This window comes from Mustela nigripes, chromosome X (genome assembly GCF_022355385.1).
Source record: "Mustela nigripes isolate SB6536 chromosome X, MUSNIG.SB6536, whole genome shotgun sequence".
Classification (NCBI taxonomy): Eukaryota; Metazoa; Chordata; class Mammalia; order Carnivora; family Mustelidae; genus Mustela; species Mustela nigripes.
In genome coordinates, this window is record NC_081575.1 from 51261782 (window position 1) to 51275021 (window position 13240).

The 13240-nt window shown below is 37.7% G+C and overlaps 1 protein-coding gene across 1 annotated transcript in view; it reads right to left on the reverse strand.

The window, feature by feature from the left end:
* DIAPH2 (diaphanous related formin 2) overlaps positions 1-13240 on the reverse strand; it is a 987699-nt gene that overhangs the window by 938919 nt on the left and 35540 nt on the right. The window lies entirely within an intron of this gene.

The following is a 13240-nucleotide window of genomic DNA, read 5'->3' on the forward strand; positions in this document are numbered from 1 at the left end:
ACAATAACTTATGATCAGCATGAAGGGCAATTATTATAAGTACGCTGAAATTCTAATTAAAAATTGTTATTTGGGGGCACAGTTGTTAAGCATCTGCCTTCAGCTCAGGATCGAGCCCCACATCTTGCTAACTACTCAGCGGGAAGCCTGCTTCTCCTTCTCCCACTCCCCTCTGCTTGTATTCCCTTTCTCGCTGTCTCTCTCTCTCTCTCTGTGTCAAATAAATGAATAAAATCTTTAAAAAATAATAAAATAATAAAAATTGTGGTTAGGGAGGAAAGAGATTTTTAAAAATCACCAGTTGAGATTTAAAAGTAAACTTTCTGCCACATCCTACACATTTATGTCTTATAACAGAAGCTGAGGGGCGCCTGGGTGGCTCAGTGGGTTTAGCCTCTGCCTTCGGCTCAGGTCATGATCCCAGGGTCCTGGGATCGAGCCCCGCATCAGGCTCTCTGCTCAGCAGGGAGCCTGCTTCCCTATCTCTCTCTCTGCCTGCCTCTCTGCCTATTTGTGATCTCTGTCAAATAAGTAAATAAAATCTTTAAAAAAAGTAACAGAAGCTGAATGATGTACACCAACTTAGTCAAGCTTGCTCACATCCCTTTTTACTAAAAGGCATATTAGTACTTGTAGCCGAGTACTTCCCAAATTTGGGAAAGGAAACAATTCATGTCCTAGAGTCAGAAAGAACAATCCCCAAGATGAAGGAGAACAGACCAATGCCCAGGCATGTAATAGTGAACCTTGTGAATCTTAATACCAGGGAAACCATCTTAAAGGCAGGTAGGAGAAAGAGATTCCTTATCTACAAAGCGAGGAACATCAGAACAACCTCAGACCTGTCCAGTGAGATCTGGCAAGCCAGAAAGGGCTAGGAAGACATATTCAGGATACTAAATGAGAAGAACCCAAAATTCTTTATCCGGCAAGGCTGTCATTCACAATTGATGGAGTGATAAAGAGCTTCCAGGACCAGCAGAGATTAACAGAATATGTGACCACTAACACGGTCCTGCAAGAAATATTAAGGGGGGGTTCTATAAAAGGAGAAAGAACCCCATGGGTGATATAAAACAGAAATATACAAAGGTGAACCACAGAAACAAGACTTCACAGACAACATGATGACAATAAAATCCCATCTTTCAATAATCACTTTCAACGTGAACAGCCTAAATGCTCCCATAAAATGGCACACGGTTGCAGACTGGATTAAAAGACAGGACCGATCCATATGAGGTCTACAAGAGATTCATTGTGAACCTAGGGATACATCCAGACTGGAAGTAAAAGGATGCAGAATCATCTTTCAAGCCAAAGGACAGCAAAAGAAAACCGAGGTAGCAATGCTCATATCAGACAAATTAGATATTAACATAAAGACTGTAGTCAGATACAGAAGGACACTTTATCATTCTTAAAGCTTCTATTCAACAAGAGGATCTAACAACTATAAATATCTATACCCCCAACATGGGAACAGCCAACTACATAAGCAAACTATTAATCAAAATACAGACATATTGATAATAATACATTAATTGTAAGGGACCTTAACATTCCACTCTCAGCAAAAGACAGATCATCTAAGCAGAAAATCAACAACTAAACAAGAGCTTTGAATGACACATTGGACCAGATGGACCTCATAGATAAATACAGAACAGCCCACCCAAAAAATAGCAGAATACTCATTCTGCTCAAGCACACATGGAACTTTGTCCAAAATAGACCACATGCTCGGTCACGAATCAGGTTTCAACCGATACCAAAAGACAGATTATTCCCTGCGCATTCTCAGACCGCAATACTATGAAACTGGAACTCAATCACAAGAAAACGTTTGAAAGAAACTGAAATAGTTCAAGCTAAAGACCATCCTCATCAAGAATGTTTTGGTCGGGGCGCCTGGGTGGCTCAGTGGGTTGAGCCGCTGCCTTCGGCTCAGGTCATGATCTCAGGGTCCTGGGATCGAGTTCCGCATCGGGCTCTCTGCTCGGCAGGGAGCCTGCTTCCTCCTCTCTCTCTCTGCCTGCCTCTCTGCCTACTTGTGATCTCTGTCAAATAAATAAATAAAATCTTTAAAAAAAAGAATGTTTTGGTCAACCAGGAAATCGAAGAACTTAATCAATCCACTGAAACCAATGAGAACGAAGACACATCAGGCCAAAATCTATGGGATATGGCAAAGGCGGTCCTAATACATAGCCATCCAAGCCTCACCCAAAAAAACAGAAAAATTCCAAATATACAAACTATCTTCATACCTTCAAGATCTGGAGAAATCAATAACAAATTAAACCAAACCCATGCACAAGAAGAGAAATAATTAAAATTAGAGAGATCAATGAATTATATACCAGAAATACATTAGAACACATCAACGAATCTAGAAGCTGGTTCTTTGAAACAGTCAATAAGATTGATAAACCACTGGCCAAACTTATCCAAAAGAAAAAAGAAAGGATCCAAATTAATAAAATTATGAATGAAAGGGGGGAGATCACAACTAACACCAAGGAAATAGAAAAAGTCATCAGAAATTATTATCAACAGCAATATGCCAATAAGTTAAGCAACCTAAAAGAAATGGATACATTCCTGGAAATCTATAAACTTCCAAGACAGAAAAAGGAAGAAACTGACAACCTGAACAGACCAATAACCAGTAACGAGATTGAAGCAGTGATCAAAAACCTCCCAAAAAACAAGAGTCCACAACCGGATGGATTCCCTGGGAAATTCTACCAAACATTCAAAGAAGAAATAACACTATTCTCCTGAAGCTGTTTCAAGAAACAGAAACAGACGGAAAACTTCCAGACTCTTTCTATGCTGCCAGCATTACCTTGATCCCCAAACCAGGCAAAGACCCCATCTAAAAGGAGAACTTCAGACCAATACGATGCCAAAATTCTTACCAATACCTACCTAACAGGATCCAACAATACATTTAAAGGATTATCCACCACAACCAGGTGGGATTTATCCCGGGGATGCAAAGATGATTCAACATTTGCAAATCACTCAATGTGATAGAACAAATTCAGAAGAGAGAAGAACTACATGGTCCTCTCAACTGATACAGAAAAAGCATTTAACAAAATACAGCATCCTTTCCCGCCTTTCATGGTTAAAACTCTTCAGAGTATAGGGAAAGAGGGGAATTTCCTCAATTTCATAAAATCTATCTATGAAAAACCCACAGTGAGTATCATTCTCAATGGGGAAAAGCTGAGTCTTTTCCTTAAAATCAGGAACACGACAAGGATGCCTACTCTCATGACTATTACTCAACATAGTACTAGAAGTCCTACCAACAGCAATGAGACAACAAAGAAATAAACGGTATTCAAATTGGCAAAGAAAAAGTCAAACTCTTTCTCTTCGCAAATGGCATGATACTTCATGGGGAAAACCCAAAAAACTCCACCCCCAAATTATCAGAACTCATACAGCAATTCAGTAATGTGGCATGATACAAAATCAGTGCAGAGAAATGCATCTGTTGCTTTCTTATACACTAGGCATCCGTTGCTTTCTTCTACACTAACAATGAAAATGTAAAAAGAGAAATTAGAGAAATGATTCCATTTACAACAGCATCAAAAACTCTAAGATACCTTGGAATAAACCTAACCAAAGAGGTGAAGGATCTATACTCAAGGACTATGGAACATTCATGAAATAAATTGAAGACGACACAAAAAGATGGAAAAACTCTCCATGCTCATGGATCAGAAGAATAAACATTGTTAAAATGTCTATGCGGCCCAGAGCTATCTGTACTTTCAACACCATCCCAATCAAAATACCATCAGCATTTTTCAAAGCGCTGGAACAAACAATCCTAAAATTTGTATGGAACCAGAAAAGACCCCTAATCACCAAAGAATTGTTGAAAAAGAAAAACAAAGCTGGGGGCCTCGTGTTGCCTGATTTCAAGCTATATTATAAAACTGTGATCACCAAGACAGCCTGATACTGGCACAAAAACAGACACACAGATCAAAGGAACAGAATACAGAGTCCAGATATGGACCCACAACTCTATGGTCAAATAATCGTCAACAAAGCAGGAAAAAAATATCTGATGGAAAAAGACAGTCTCTTAATAAATGGTGCTGGGAAAACTGGTGAGCTATATACAGAAGAATGAAACTCGACCATCCTCTTACACCATACATGAGGATAAACTCAAAAAGGATGAATGACCTCAATGTGAAAACAGGAATCCATCAAAATCCTAGAGGAGAACATAGGTAGTAACCTCTTCAACATCAGCCACACCAACTTCTTTCAAGACAGGTCTCCAAAGTCAAGAAAACAAAAGCAAAAATGAACTTTGGGACTTCAGCAAGATAAAAGACTTCTGTACAGCAAAGGAAACAGTCAACAAAACAAAGAGGCAATGCAAGGAATGGGAGAAGATATTTGCAAATGACACAACAGACAATGGGTTGATATCCAAGATTTATAAAGAACTTCCCAAACTCAACACCTCAAAAACAAACAATCTAGTCAAAAAATTGGCAGAAGACATGAACAGACACTTCTCCAAAGAAGACATACAAATGGCTAATAGAAACATGAAAAAATATTCATCATCATTAGCCATCAGGGAGATTCAAATCAAAACCACATTTAGATACCACCACCTTACACCAGTTAGAATGGCAAAAAATTGACAAGGCAAGAAACAACAAATGTTGGCGAGGATGTGGAGAAAGGGGAACCCTCTTACACTGTTGGCAGGTGCAGCCACTTTAGAAAACGATGTGGAGGTTCCTCAAAAAATTAAAAATGGAGCTACCCTATGACCTGGAGATTGCACTACTGGGTATTTACCCCAAAGATACAGATGTCATGAAAAGAAGGGCCATATGCACCCTAATGTTCATAGCAGCAATGGCCACAAAGGCCAAACTGTGGGAAGACCAGAGATGCCCTTCAACAGAAAAACTGATAAAGAAGATGTAGTCCATATCTACAACAGAGTATTACTCAGCCATCAGAAAGGATGAATACCCAACTTTTGCATCAACATGGATGGGACTGGAGGAGATTATGCTAAGTAAGTCATGCAGAGAAAGTCAATTATTATATGGTTTCACTTATTTGTGAAACATAAGCAGTAGCATGGAGGACACTAGAAAGAAGGGAAAAATGAAGGGGGGGGGATCGGAGGGGGAGACAAACCATGAGACACTATGGATACTGGGAATTAAACTGTGGGTTTTAGAGGGGTGGGAGGCTAGAGGGATGGGTTAGCCCGGTGATGAGTATTAAGGAGAGCATGTACTGCATGGAGCACTGGGTGCTATACGCAAACAGTGAATCTTGGAACACTACGTCAAAAACTAATGATATATTGTATGGTGGCTAACATAATTTCCAAATACAAAATAAAAAAGAAAAAAATGAAAATAAAAAAACTTTCCAACAGCTCTCTAATTTCACTACGAGTGTAAGTCAAAATCCTTACAATGGTGTACCAGGTGCTCCCGATCTGTACTCCCTCCAGATCCCTCTGACCTCATCTGCCCCTTTAATTCCTTCAGTTCAGTCACAGTGACCACCTCACTGTTCTTCAATAATGTAATCAGTCACGTGCACTGACTCTTCCCTCTGCTGGCAATGACCTTTTCTATTTCCATATTCTTTCTTCCATAATCTCTCCTTTGGAATTTTTGCTTAGTGAGACCCAATCTGTCCATCCTATTCAAGTGGAAACAACGAGATTAGAAGGTGGCAGTGGAGTAGAGGACCCTAGGCTTGCCTTGTCCAATTAACACCACTAGATAACTATCAAATCATCTCAATACCCCAGAAATTGACTCCAAACTGGCAGAATAAAATACAACTAAAGGAAGACAGGAGGCCACATCAAAGAAAATAGGAAGTGCAGAAACAAAGTTTGGGAGAGAAAAAGATCTTAACCACTGCAGTGGCAAGGGAGCTGTGTTCGCAGAGAAAGGCAGGAGACAGACTCACATGTAGGAGAGCACATGGGGAAAACAATTCCCTCTAACAACTGGCTTGGAATGTGAGAGGAGCCAAACTTCAATTTCATGACTTCTGACAAGCAATAGTGCTTAAAGCCTGGAGTTTTAAATGTCAGTGGGCTTAGCTGAGATAGAGCTCCAAGGGCATTGGGGTTGCTCTTGGGAGAGAAAGCAGACAAAAGACCTAGAGACACACAGCATGGAAACAGCAATCTGAAGACCAACTAGGGCACATGGTGGGGAGGTTATGGGTTCATTTTAGAATGCATCCCAGAGAGGCAGCATTCACAAAGGGACCCTTTAGGAACAAAAAACTGCCAGATGCTATATCCCTCCACTGCCTAACTTCATAAGCACATGACCACCTGTGGGCACCAGCACAGTGGCAACACTCACTCACTAACTTACCTACACCAAACCCAGCCCAACATACCCCGGCAGAATCACACTTACGGAAGTGCCAGTTTCACTGGTCTCAAACCAAGGCACACCTAGTCAAATGCCCACATTCAGTCCAGGGACCAAACACTATTCAAAACAGACCAAGACAGTCTCTGTAGACAACTGGCCCAAAAGATAAAGTGACCATCACAAAATAGCACAGTATATGCAGCACACATTGAAGATAGTCAATGCCAGAAATGTAAGGCTATGGGAAATAAGGGAAACCACACAGCAGGACACTATAGAACCTCTTCTTCATAAGGCCATTACCCACAAGAACAAGAGATTTAGTTGACTTTCCTAAAGCAACAAAACTAAAAGACAACCTACTAATGGGAGAAGGTATTTGCAAATGATATATCCAGTAAGGGGTGAATATCCAAACTATATAAAGAACTGATACAAATCAACACTCAAAAAACAAACAATCCAATTTAAAAATGGGCAAAAGTCATATAACAGACATTTCTCCAAGAATGACATCCAGATGGCCAACACACACATGAAAAGATGCTCACCATCAACTCATCATCAGGGAAATGCAAATCAAAACTCCAATGAGATATCACCTCACACCTGTGAGAATGGCTCCAATTAACACCACAGGAAACAACAGATTTGGCAAGAATGTGGAGAAAGTAGAACCCTCTTACACTGCTGGTGGGAGTGCAAACTGGGGTAGACACTGTGGAAAACAGTATGGAAGTTCCTCAAAAAGTTAAAAATAGAACTGCCTTCCCATCCAGCAATTAAACTACTACAGTTTTACCCAAAGGACACAAAAATGTTAATTCAAAGGGATAAAAGCAGGACACCCAGGTGGCTCAGTTGGTTAGGTCATGATGCCAGAGTCCTGGGATCAAGTCCTGCATGGGGCTCATTGCCCAGCAGGGAGCCTGGTTCTCCCTCTGCCTCTGCCCCAACCCCTGCTTGTGCACATGCACACATGTGCTCTCTCTCTGCTCTAACAAATAAATAAATAAAATCTTTTTTTAAAAAAGGATACATGCACCCTGATGTTTACAGTGGCATTATTTACAACAGCTAAATTATGGAAGCATCCCAGTGTCCAATAATAGATGAGTGGACAAAGGAGTTGTGATACACACACACACACACACACACAATGGAATACTACTCAGCCATAAAAACAAAGAAATCTTGCCATTTAACAAAGAAATCTTGCCATTTACAATGACATGGATGGAGCTAGGGAGTATAATGCTAAGCAAAGAAGTCAGAGAAAGACAAACACCATATTATTTCACACATAAATGTAACTTAAGAAACAAAGCAAATAAGCAAAGGAAAAGAGAGAGAGAGAGAGAGAGACAAACCAAGAAACAGACTCTTAACTATAGAGAACAAATTGATGGTTACCAGAGGGGAGGTGGGTAAAATAAGTGAAGGGGATTAAAAATACGCTTATGATGAGCACTGAGCAGTATATAGAATTGGTGAATCACTATCCTGTACACCTAAAATGAATGTAACATTGTACATTAACTATACTTGAATTTTAAAAAGACACATTTGTAAAAATGACAAAATAATTTGATTCACAAAAAAAAATATATATATATATATAAAACCCTCCTTCAGAATACATTATTGGGTAAGTTACAATTAAATTATCTTCAATAGAAAAAATTATTTCCACCTCACAACTGTCTTTATAAATTAGTCAAAAAAGAAACATACAAAAGTTGAGAATAGCAAAAACCACCAGCAAAAGAAACATTTCAGGGAACTATAAAGAGCTGTTTAACATTTTTATGTAAACTATGTAAACATTTTATGTAAACTTATGTAAACAGGCATTTTTATGTAAACTAAACTTAAAACATATTTTTAAATGGTTGTATTAAAGTGCATTTTCATCTATACTTGTGGTGAGCCTAACATAACAAAGAAACTGAATCACTATGTTGTACACCTGAAAATATTATATGTCAACTATGCTCAGCTAAAAATATTTTTTAAAGATTATCTAGGGCACCTGGGTGGCTCAGCTAAGGGGTTTAAACCATGCCTTCAGCTCAGATCATGATCCCAAGGGTCCTGGGATCAAGCCCCGCGTCAGGCTCCTTGCTCAGCTACGAGCCTGCTTCTCCCTCTACCCTCTGCCTGCCATTGCCCTTGCTTGTGCTCTCTCTCCCTCCCTCTCTCTCTCTCCCTCCCTTTCTGTCAAATAAATAAGTCTTTAAGGAAAAAAAAAAAAGATTATCTGAAAATTTTTTTTCATTCATAATGATGTTCTATAAGGACAAGCTCTCAAATTTTATCTGAATGTGATTTATATAGGTACATCCATCTCTCACACATGACATGTAAGCAGACATTATAGATTTTAACCCTGTGTACAAACTATAGAGCTATTATACAGTTAAAAAATTTTTAAACAAAAATGGCCCAAAATAAACCTTTATTAGAGTCACACCCCCGAATTAAAAGCACTGATTGAAGTCATTTTAGTAAGCTTTTATTGTGCAAATCAAATGGTAATAGTCATTAGGATGAGGGAATACTGCACAAATAAGTATGGTGACCATATATTTCCATTAAAATCAACTCTAGAAAAGCAGTAAGCTTGCACTTAGTCAAACAATTAGAGTTTATTAAACTTCACTTGTGATCAGTTATGTTAAATATAACTTACTACAGTATTATGAGTATTGTATAATTATAAAATTATCACTCCAGAGTCTCAACCCCGAAAGAGAAATGGCCGATTTACTTATAAGCCCTAATGCTGAAGTTCTGATTGAAATGCAAAATTCATTATTGCAAGAAAATTAAGTTTTAATTTTCTTAATCAAACAGAAATTAACAAAGATAGCAATATGTAAAGATTCAACTCTTATGGTTGTTACATGGTAATACAATGTTATATAAACACTGCACAATTACTCCCACAGAAAGAGGAAAACTAAACTGTGTATAATTCAAAAGTCTCACCACCAACTAAAAAACTTAGTCACACAAATTGACTACTTTCTTCTCTTTTAAATAAATAAGTCAGACATCGCAATAAAAAATGAAGGGTCAGTTATTTACCTGGCTTTAAGTTTCTTGCTTAGAAGGGCAATACGACACAGAAAACCATATTTGGTTCAACTGAATGAATATGTGAGCTTTTTCTATGCACCTATTCAGTGCTGAGCACTAGTAATACAATCATGAACAAGATAAACATGCATTATTCCTTCATGGACCTTGTAATCTAGTTGAAGATGAGATCCATGAAAGATCATAAAAGAGAAATTCTGAGAGCTCTAACAGGGCAGTACCCTAAAATAACCTCCATTTACTTTTCAGAGTAGTAGGGCCCTTAAGTTAGGCCATCTGTATCAATCAGGGTTTGATTTCTCTAGACGAAATTTCTGCCAAATACCTATTCAGATCAGTAGCAGTAACAGAAGGAAGTACTTGTCAAAGGCCTGCCTTTTATTTTTCAGATCCTGTACTCACTCTAAACTTTTATAAACCAGTTAAGACCAATCAAGGTAATTCAAGGCCATTAAACCATCTCTAAACCAAAATGAACATTTAGTTCAGGCATCAAATACTTTATTACAAAGACTTTTTTTGGAGAGGTGTCTAGGTGGTTAATCAGTTTAGTGTCCAATTCTTGATTTCTGTTGAAGTCATGATCTCAATGATCCTGAGATCCAGCTCTGAGGTCAGCCTCTGAGCTCACTGTGGAGTTTGTTTGTCCCTCTACCTCTGCTCCTCCCCCTGCTCGCTCGCGCTCGCACTCTCTCTCTCTCTCTGAGCTCACTGTGGAGCCTACTTATCCCTCTCCCTCTGCTCCTCCCCCTGCTCTCTCTCTCATAAATTAAAAATCTTTTAAAAAGCTTTTTTTTTAGTAGAGTACCTTTCAGTTGTATTTATTTTACCAAGAAAGCTAAATCTATTCTTATTTTTAGAACTGAGATCAATGTAGAAGTTTTAATGCTAAGAAGATAAGAGGAAAACAAACTTTGGCTTTCAAAAATAACTGATTACTGCTTCTATTTAAAATTAATCCAAAATATTATTTCATCTTTCTAACACTGTCATTTTCAGATGCATACATGTCATCTTAGGTATTGTAGTCTTTCACCATCATTAGCACTTAGGAATTAGATGACAGGTCATTTGGCAGTGTACTAGGTTTAAAGAGGATTTAAAGAGCCATGGCCCTGCAGGACAAAAGCCTAGTAGTAGTTGAGATGAATAAGTAACAGTCATTAAGCTTCTATTCACTTTACTTTGCTGTTGTTAGCATCTCAAACTGTCCCTTTCATCATTTCAATAAAGCAATGCTTTTATATTTTTGCAACCATAGGGACATCATCTGAGAAGTACTGTCAAATCAAAAGCATCAAATTTTAACCCACGAGAATTCTTAACTATTACAAAATAAAATTCTTTCTACAATCTTTTATGACAAGAAAAAATTCCTTTAGGGATTTTCTTCTTAAGATGCTCTTTCAATTTATAATGAACAAAATGTGTATCTACCGGAAATCAAATAGGACACTGCAGCATTGGACTTCAGTTTTCTCCATTAAGCAAAAGACCATGTTACTTCACTGGATAAATTTCATAAAGCTGTCATAACAAAATATGCTCAGTATTAAACTGTTTTGCTATGAACTTCAATCTTTAACTGCCAAGAGGAGTGACTATGATATAGGAATCCAGCAATCTCTTCCATGTAACAACCATACCTAGCTTCACGACTAAGGGTGAAGCATTCAGGAAATCCATGTTTGCCACTTAGGTCTTAAAAAAAATCATATAAATGAATTGGAGGAAATCATTTAGTACTTGAATTAATCAGAAACAACTGTAGGAATAATCTAGGTTTCTAAGACTAGTAACTTCTTCTGTAGGTATAGAAATATTTTTTTTGTTTTATACTAAACTATTTCAAATGGGAAATTTGTTTAGCATGAAAATTCATCTTTTAGTCTATGAATAAAAAGCAGCAGATGAAAGCTAGTTTTACACAAATATAAGTATTTCAAAACACAGCATAGCACCTTATACATAGTAGATACTCTGATGGCAATGAGTTAACCAAGTAGGACTCAACATTTAATTTTTACCTTCTGTTTAAAAAATAGAAATGCCTCAACCAAACATTAATATATTTGAGTACCCATTATAGGCCCAGCAATGTATGCACATACAAGTATAAGATATGATTCTGCCCTTAAGTCCTCTACTGTCTAATAAGAATGAAATCTAAACACATATAAACAAATGCTAAATTGTGAGATTCTAAGGTATGTCACCCCCCCACCCCAAGCACTATCACATGTCCTATCCTATTATCTTCACAGCATTAACCAATATGTGAAATATCTTGTACACTTATTTGTGTCTTATTTTCTAGGAAACAAATCCCTAACAGCAGGGACCTTAATTTACCTGTCTTACTCACTTTTGGATCTCTAACACTTAGAGCAGTAGCTGGCATGTAACACCTACTCAAATATTTGGTGAATAAATTGAGTACAATAGGAATTCAGAGAAGAAATACATAAATGTTGCTTCATTTAGAAACTATAAAGAACTGTACCCTAATTGTTGGGTAGGATTTAAATAGCCAGTAAGGGGACAAGAAGGAAGTTAGGAAGAAGAAGGAGCATTAGCATTTTATTTTACCTTAGGTAAGCAGCCTTATGAAACACAGGGTTGACGTTGAAGGGTATTAAATTCTGAACATGTATGGTGGGGATGGATTAAAGATAATCTTGAAAACCCAAGGGAGTAGTATGGCCTTAAGTCTCACAACTACTGAGACTTCTTATGATTTCCTGATTCAGAGATAGACATGGAGAAGGCAGTATTTCAGAAAGATGACTTTAGGTAGTGTAAGTCCACAATCTGCTATCTGAAACCCTTAAAACCAGATGTGTTTTGGAATTTAGAGTAAAATTGTAGAAAGGAATACAATATGTGTTCCATAATATAACAAAATACAGCCAGCAGGATCTAGTGTAGCACCCTAAATCAAATGCATTCATGGTTAACAGTGAAACGTGAATATTCCACAAACAGGACAGACAAAGACTACATATAGCTTCAAGTTGGGTCAAGTTTTGTGGCTGAATGAGAAAATTCTGTTTCCAGAGCTTTCAGATTTTTGAATTTCAGAGCAAGGTTGTAAGCTGTAATATTCAGAATAGAAGAGAGCAAGAATCAAAGGCTAAAAACGTAGCTTGCAGAGATAAGCAAGTTGGGTCTATTCTACCTAAATACTAGTTACAATTCAATAAGCATTTATTATGTGCCAGGCACTATGCTAAGAGCTTTATATGCATTGCCTCATTTAAACCCTCACAGCAATCCTACTATATAGGAATTTACTGTCCCATTTTACAGGCTAAGTAATCAAGTTTCACAGTCATTAAGTCATTTGCCTAAAGTCACAAAGATAATATATTACACAGTTAGGATTAGTATTTAGATCTGAGTAGAATCCAAGCTCTAAAACATCTACCTACATGCTGAAGTCAGTCCACAAGAGTCTTCATCCATATAACAATACTAGTTAGCGCTCAAGTTCTTTTTCAATCTCAGCCTTTCTATGTACACTTTGCTCTACTGAAAGTACTCACCCCATGCCCCCTTGTTCACCTAGCCATCTAGGCTCAGATCAGATTACAGTCGATCCTGTGATAGTCTCCCATGGTTCCTAACTTCTCCTTTTGTAACACATTTCAATTATTAAATTATAATTTCTTCTCAATGACAGTCTTCCTTGTTATACTGTACATTCACTGTAGTAAAGA